The following is a 7,500-nucleotide window of genomic DNA, read 5'->3' as shown; positions in this document are numbered from 1 at the left end:
CTTGGACACTGATCGTATGTATATATGGTCAGTTCAGTTTCTAGGGCATTGTCCTGCTAGGACATTGTCACTGTCCCTTGCCTTAGCCATTCACGAGCGGCCTTTAAACCTTGAAATTGACATCAGTAATCCCTTTATATAAGGATTGCAATCAAACATACCGTTACCGAACACCTTATAACGGCATTAACGACCTCTCTCAAAATTTAAATCTATGCGAACGTGACCTTAAAAGCTAAGATATAATTCAGACTTATCGAATCAATATGAAGGCAAAGGCCTCTTCCTTCATATTCAAAAGCTCCTTCATATTTCATAAACCTGCAAAACGTATTTGGTATACAGTGAGATATAGTAACGTTGATGAATCAATGAATATCAAACTTGATCCCGAACCGTTGAGAATAAGGTGTCAAAGTCAACAGCTCCATAATTGAAGGGTCTTTTATATTTGAAATTTGACGTGGCTCAAGGTATTGATCCCCGTTGAGTTGACTTCTACGTTCCTGTATTATTCATGACCTCTTTCTGATGAATGTCATTTGATAACACCTGATTCTTAAGTTGGTATTACGCAATGTCTGATTGAGATTTTACTGGGTCTTACAACTTGGGTGGTTAACAAATCAATGATTATGTATATATACACAGTGTGCCCTTTCGGCGTGGGGATTCCTTAACGTGGTGAAAGGGTTTGCGTATCGCCATGATCAGCAAATCTGTACTAGTTAGGGCAACCCATACTAGGTTGGTTTGCTGTGAGCTAGCAGACAAAAATCTCCCACCATCACTACTCTGGATTGGCCAGCGGGGTCATGAAAACTGGTCAAACCCCAGACATGAATTGACATGTCTGAGGCTTTTGTCTTGCAGTTACTAGAATTGGCTGCATTAGTTGTAGTAGTAGTAATTTATGAATATATATATATATATATATATATATATATGTATGTATGTATGTATGTATGTATATATATATATATATATATATATATATATATATATATATATATATATGTGTGTGTGTGTGTGTGTGTGTGTTTGTGTGTGTGTGTGTGTTTTAATGAAGCTAGAAAATTTAAGAAAATTCGTTGCATTTCCAAGGAAATTAAAACCAATTTGTTCACTGAATAATCCTTCTGAGGTGCTGCATCATTACGGAGAGATTTATTAATTGCGATTGCAAAATATTCTTATTTTAATCTTTGAAGAGTTTCCAAATAAGGAATAAAAAAAGGAAGTGGAGATGATGATAATTATCCTGAAGATTTCAACCTACACAAATGAGTTCTTGTCCAAAATTATTATTAGAAAGGGAAAATGCCTCTTTAAGAAAATAGGACTTAATAGAATACTAGACACATTTAATGGTTAAAATAAATTTAGATAAACTTCTGGAACATGCAGCTCATTTCTAGCTTATGTGCTAAGGTTTTAGTAAGGCTTCAAGTTTCTGATGCATAAGTAGGGCCATCTAATTGAAAAAATTTCTTTTTAGGGTAAGTAGCATTTTTCATCTCATAATATCATTTTGTCTACCAAAAGCTCTCCATCCCATGCTTATCCTTCTTTTAATTTTGATTTCATGTCCTGGGGAAACACTTACTGTCTGTCCTAAGTACGTATATTCTTTAACAATCTCTAGAGGCTCGTCTATAACTCTTTGTTGTCTGAATTTTCATGGAAAATTATCTTAATTTTACTCATGTTCATTTCAGTCATACATTTCTGCATTGAGAATCTTTAGAGGTTCATTCATAACCTTATTTGTTGTATCTCTGCATCTTCAGTAGAAATTATGCTAGTTTTACTCATATTGATTTTTAGTTTTAGTGTTATTCCCATCATTATTCTTTCCATAGCTCTTTGAGATGTAACTAGCTTATATGCTAAGGCTTTAGTAGGGCTCTAAATTTCGGATGCATAAGTTAATACTGGTGGGACCGTATGATTAAATACTTTTCTTTTTAGAGAAAGTGGCATTTTACACTGTGCACTGTAAACATTGATTAAAGGTATTGCAGTGTCCCTTTGGCCTCTAGCTATACCCACTTAGCTTCCTGCTTTACCTGTTTTATGTCCTCTCTTTTCTCTATCTTTTTCGTTTGTTCCAGATTGCCCTGCGCCTGTCTCCGGGCAAGGGCTCTTAGACTAAAAATCATAGCCCCCACTCTCTATCTTGCCAACCTTTTATCTTTTATTGCAGTGTAGCAGTGGGGGTTGAGGGGGTTTTCCCTAGGGGTAAAGTGTATTTTTGCATTGAATAGGCTTCCTGGCCCCTGTTCTAAGTTATATCGCCTAAGATCTATCATTCAAAGGAATTGCTAAACCATATGAAATTCCTATTTTTTAGAGATACACCGTTAATTAAAAAGTATCCCTAAGCATTGACAGTTGAGTATTGGTTAAGTTACATTAATTTTTTTCACAGCTTTTCAAAACATAACAAAAGCGCAAGAGGTTTTCTAACATGTAGTTCTTAAGGCTTTTCCCAACGTCTTATTTTGCAGTAAGGATGAAAAATAGAAAAGATTAAGAAGCTTCAAAGCAGAACGAAAAAAATCGTTTTAATGTTAGAGGAACAAGTTGAATGAAAAGTCATGAATTTGACTAATCTGAGGAACAAGTTGAATTAAAATTCATGAATTCGACTGAATCTTTATCTAAGAATCTCCAGGTGTTGTTCCATCAGTCATGAATAGTTTTGTTTTGACGTCAGCTCAGTGATCATTCATCTTGCATATTTCCAAGTCTTCCGATGCATGAAATATTCATAGGAAAGGACTGGGCTTCTGGTGTCACTGAAGTTCAGCTGTCATCTCACCTACTTTTTTTTTCTCATAACACCTTTTCGAATTATTTGCGCTGATATGGTTCACATTCCACGTTAATATGTAATTCATAACAGAATAAACTCTATTTCAACTTGAGCGTTTGACATTTAACCAGAGATGATATTTTTAGATGTTCTATTTCACATACAACAACAACAACAATAAATTCAGCCATTTCTAGTTAACTGCAGGACAAAGGCCTCAGACGCGTCCTTATTCATGACTGGGATTTGGCCAGTTTTCATCACCACACTAGCCAATGCGGATTGGTGATTGTGGGAAACTTTAGCCTGATTGCTTACAGCAAACCAACCTATTATGGCTGGCCCAGACTTGTATAATGTAGCTAATCATAGCGATACACAAATCTTTTCACCACATTAACGTATCACCACTCTGAATACATCTGGGTGATTGTGGGGGAGTTTAGCTTGATCGCATACAGCAAACCAACCTAGTATGGCTGGCCCTGACTTGTATAATGTAGATAATCATGGCGATATATAAACCTTTTCACCACGTTAACATATCCCCACTCTGAATACATCTGGGTTATTAACCTCACATTTGAGTGTTTTGAGTATCATTCCACTTGACAGAATTTGAAGTGACAGTTCTTTGTCTGATAAGTGGCTCAGCTCTTGCTGCCTTCTAGAACCCCATTCACCGAGAACTTCAATGTTGCTGCCATATACTTTACTCTATGGACACTATTTTGAGGAGTGCTTTCAAGAGCTTTCAAGAATGCCTTGACTCTTGTTAACTGGAAAGGTCAGCCAGTTCACTTGTTACTCCGTGTATACACTATTTTCTATTTCGAGAATGATTTAGTGCTCTTACTTTTTTCAAATTGGTCAGCACAACGGGGGTGGGGGGATCTTTCCATGAACGTACAGTTGGACACAGGAGTTCCTGTTGTTATTATCAATATTATTATTATTATTATCATTAGCTAACCTACAATCCTAGTTGGAAAAGCAAGATGCTATAAGCCCAAGGGCTCCAATAGAGAAAAATAGCGTAGGGAGGAAAGGAAATAAGGGAATAAATGAACGATATGAGAAAAAATTAACAATGAAATATTTTAAAAACAATGACATCAAAACAGATATGTCATATATAAATTATAAAAAGACTTCTGTCAGCCTGTTCAACATAAAAACATTTGCTGCAACTTTGAACTTTTGAAGTTCTGCCGATTCAACTACCCGATTAGGAAGATTCACAGCTGGAATAAAACTTCTAGAATACTGTGTAGTATTGAGCCTTATGATGGAGGAGACCTAACTATTATAATTAACTGCATGCCTAGTATCACGAACAGGATGGAACCGTCCGGGAAGATCTGAAGAAGTGCACCCTGTCACACACTTACTTCACGGCGAGTAATCAAAAGGATAGTGTAGTTAGAGATGGCAGAGGTGTTGGGCCGGACTAAACACTGGAACTCGCTGCGCAGTAAGGGTGAGGCTGGGTGCACTTACACAAAGCGAGGTGATCCAAGAATTTATGTGTCCAGCTATACACCTACTTTGGAGTAACTGAAGGAAATCACCTCGCACTAAGGGTGTGGCTAGTTGCACTTCCTCAGAGCGAGGTGTACCAAGAATTTCTGTGTCCAACTGTACATTTACTTTGGAGTATCTGAGCATCGTTTGTGTCACTACTTCCAATCATTCATTCACAAAAAGAAAATAGATTAATAACGAAAACGTTTTGATTACTTTCCTTTTTTTTCCATATCGCAGAGAGATACTATACTTAATTTTTTTTTAGTGAGGCGCATTTGCACTGACTCGCAGCGGTGCCCTTTTAGCTCGGAAAAGTTTCCTGTTATCTGATTGGTTAGAATTATCTCGTCCAACCAATCAGCGATCAGGAAACTTTTCCGAGCTAAAAGGGCACCCCTGCTAGTCGGTGCAAATCTGCCTCACTAAAAAGAATTGACTATAACTTTGGAGATACCATCTTTTATGGTGAATGGATATTTTCGTTACTACTTTAATTACTCGTCATTGCCTCGAGTAACAAACAGCAGTGCCATCCAATCAACAGAACAAATATTGCTAAAAAAACAATATGGAAAATGGAACAATTTTTAAGTTTTAAAATAATTCAGACACGGACGTATCTCATCGTTAAAACATTTGTTTTTTTTTTATTTCTTTTGTATTTACATATTTAAAGGATTTAAAGGCCGCTCATGAATGGCAGAGGCAAGGGACAGTGGCATTACCCTATAAACCAGGACAATGCCTTAGAGATTGACTATATATACAGTATATATATATATATATATATATATATATATATATATGTATATATATATATATATATATATATATATATATATATATATATATATATATATATATATATATATATATATATACATGATCAGCGCCCAAGCCCCCTCTTAACCCAAGCTAGGACCAAGGAAGCCCAGGCAGTGGCTGCTGATGACTTAACAGTTGAACCTACAGGCTCCCCCAAACACCCCATCCTTAGCTCGCAAGGATTGTGAGATTGCAGCGACCAAAGGAACTAACAAGTTTGAGCGGGACTAAAACCCGTCTAGCGTTCACCAGTCAGGGACGTTACCACATCGGCCTTGCCATTTTTCACTTGTCAATATTTTCTTCTTGGGCAGCATAAAGTCATCCCAATTTTCACTGTCTCTCTTCCCATGCATTTTTTTTTTTTTTTATTATTATTATTTTTTTTTTTCTTTTTTGTCACTTCATTATTTTCCGAATGGTGATAACGTGGTGAAAGGATTCACGTATCGCCATGAACAGCAGAGCTGTGCTAGTCTGGGCCACCCATACTAGGTTGATTTGCTGGTGAACGACCAGACGAAAACCTCCTCCACTTGGTGTTAGAGTTTGCGTATCGCCCTAATCAGTTGAGCTGTGGCAGACAGGGCCGTTGCCGATCCGCACTGACCAGTGTGGTGATGAAAACTGGCCAAATCCCAGGCATGAATAAAGACATGTCTGAGGCCTTTGTCCTGCAGTGGAATAGATGAAAACTGGCCAAACCCCAGACATGAATAAAGACATGTCTGAGGCCTTTGTCCTGCAGTGGAATAGATGAAACCTGACCAAACCCCAGACACGAATAAAGACATGCCTGGGGCCTTTGTCCTGCAGTGGAATAGATGAAACCTGACCAAACCCCAGACACGAATAAAGACATGCCTGGGGCCTTTGTCCTGCAGTGGAATAGATGAAAACTGGCCAAACCCCAGACATGAATAAAGACATGCGTGAGGGCTTTGTCCTGTAGTGGAATAGAAACGACTGCATTTGCTGTTATTGTTGTTGTTGTTGTCGCTGTTGCTGTTGTTGTATTTTCGTAAATGGAAAAGGACCTCCGGAAGTAACGTCATTCATTCTATAATGAAACGGAATTTCGAACTGATTGGCGACGAAGCTTCATACGCATGCGTAGAGTTGCAAAGGCAGAGGGCGACCTTGACTCTTCTTCAATAAGCCTTTCGTAAGGTCTGTTTGTCAGACTTTATATTTCCCAACGATTAATGAGGCTTATAAATTAATGATCTTGCGAAGTTAACTCATTACGAATTAGAGAGAGAGAGAGAGAGAGAGAGAGAGAGAGAGAGAGAGAGAGAGAGAGAGAGAGAGCTATTTATTAGTTATATTTCTGTCAGGTTTTATATATTGCAATATTTTCAGCGCTTCTTCATTATTATTATTATTATTATTATTATTATTATTATTATTATTATTATTATTATTAATTCAAATGATATTAATAATATATAGGAATTATTATTATTATTATTATTATTATTATTAAAGATGATAATAATAGATATGAATTCTTCTTCTTCTTCATCTTCTTCTTCTTCTTTTTCTTCTTCTTCTTCTTATTATTATTATTATTATTATTATTATTATTATTATTATTATTATTATTATTATTAATGATGATAATAGATATGAATTCCATTGGAACAAAAAGAAGATTATGAAATTTCATATCAAGCTTTTGCAATATAAAATAATAGATAGATAAATATAAATTAATTTTCAATTCCCGTAAAACAAAAGACTTAAAAACCCCAAGATTCAAGAACATAGGTCACATGCCCCCCCCCCCCCCCCCCGAGTAATCCAACTAAAGGCAGCATCCCAAAAAAATCCCACATCAGGAATAGCGGATTTATTTCAAGGGAGAGAATATTGAAATCTCAGTTACCAAGTGGATTATTCTTTTATAAGCAGCGAACAAAACCCTTTTTGGTAAGCGAAATATAAGATTTAGATTTTTCGTGGAGAGTTATTTGATTTGGGATTTAATATTATTATTATTATTATTATTATTATTATTATTATTAATGTTGTTGTTGTTGTTGTTGTTATTATTACTTGCTAAGCTACAACCCTAGTTGGAAAAGCAGGATGCTATAAACCCAAGGGCTCCATCACGGAGAAATACGCTAGTGAGGAAAGGAAACAAGGAAAAATTAAATATTTTAAGAGCAGTAACAATAGTAACATAAATATTTCATATATAAACTATAAAAACTTTTAAAAAATGCAATATGATGAGAGGAATTATTAATGTACCCCCCCCCCCCCCCCCACCCAGATGATGCTAATGAGCAGATTATGAAGAAATTTCTGTGTATTAGGAATCA

Source organism: Palaemon carinicauda, chromosome 12, assembly GCF_036898095.1.
Source record: "Palaemon carinicauda isolate YSFRI2023 chromosome 12, ASM3689809v2, whole genome shotgun sequence".
Lineage (NCBI taxonomy): Eukaryota > Metazoa > Arthropoda > Malacostraca > Decapoda > Palaemonidae > Palaemon > Palaemon carinicauda.
Note: the sequence above shows the minus strand (reverse complement) of the source record.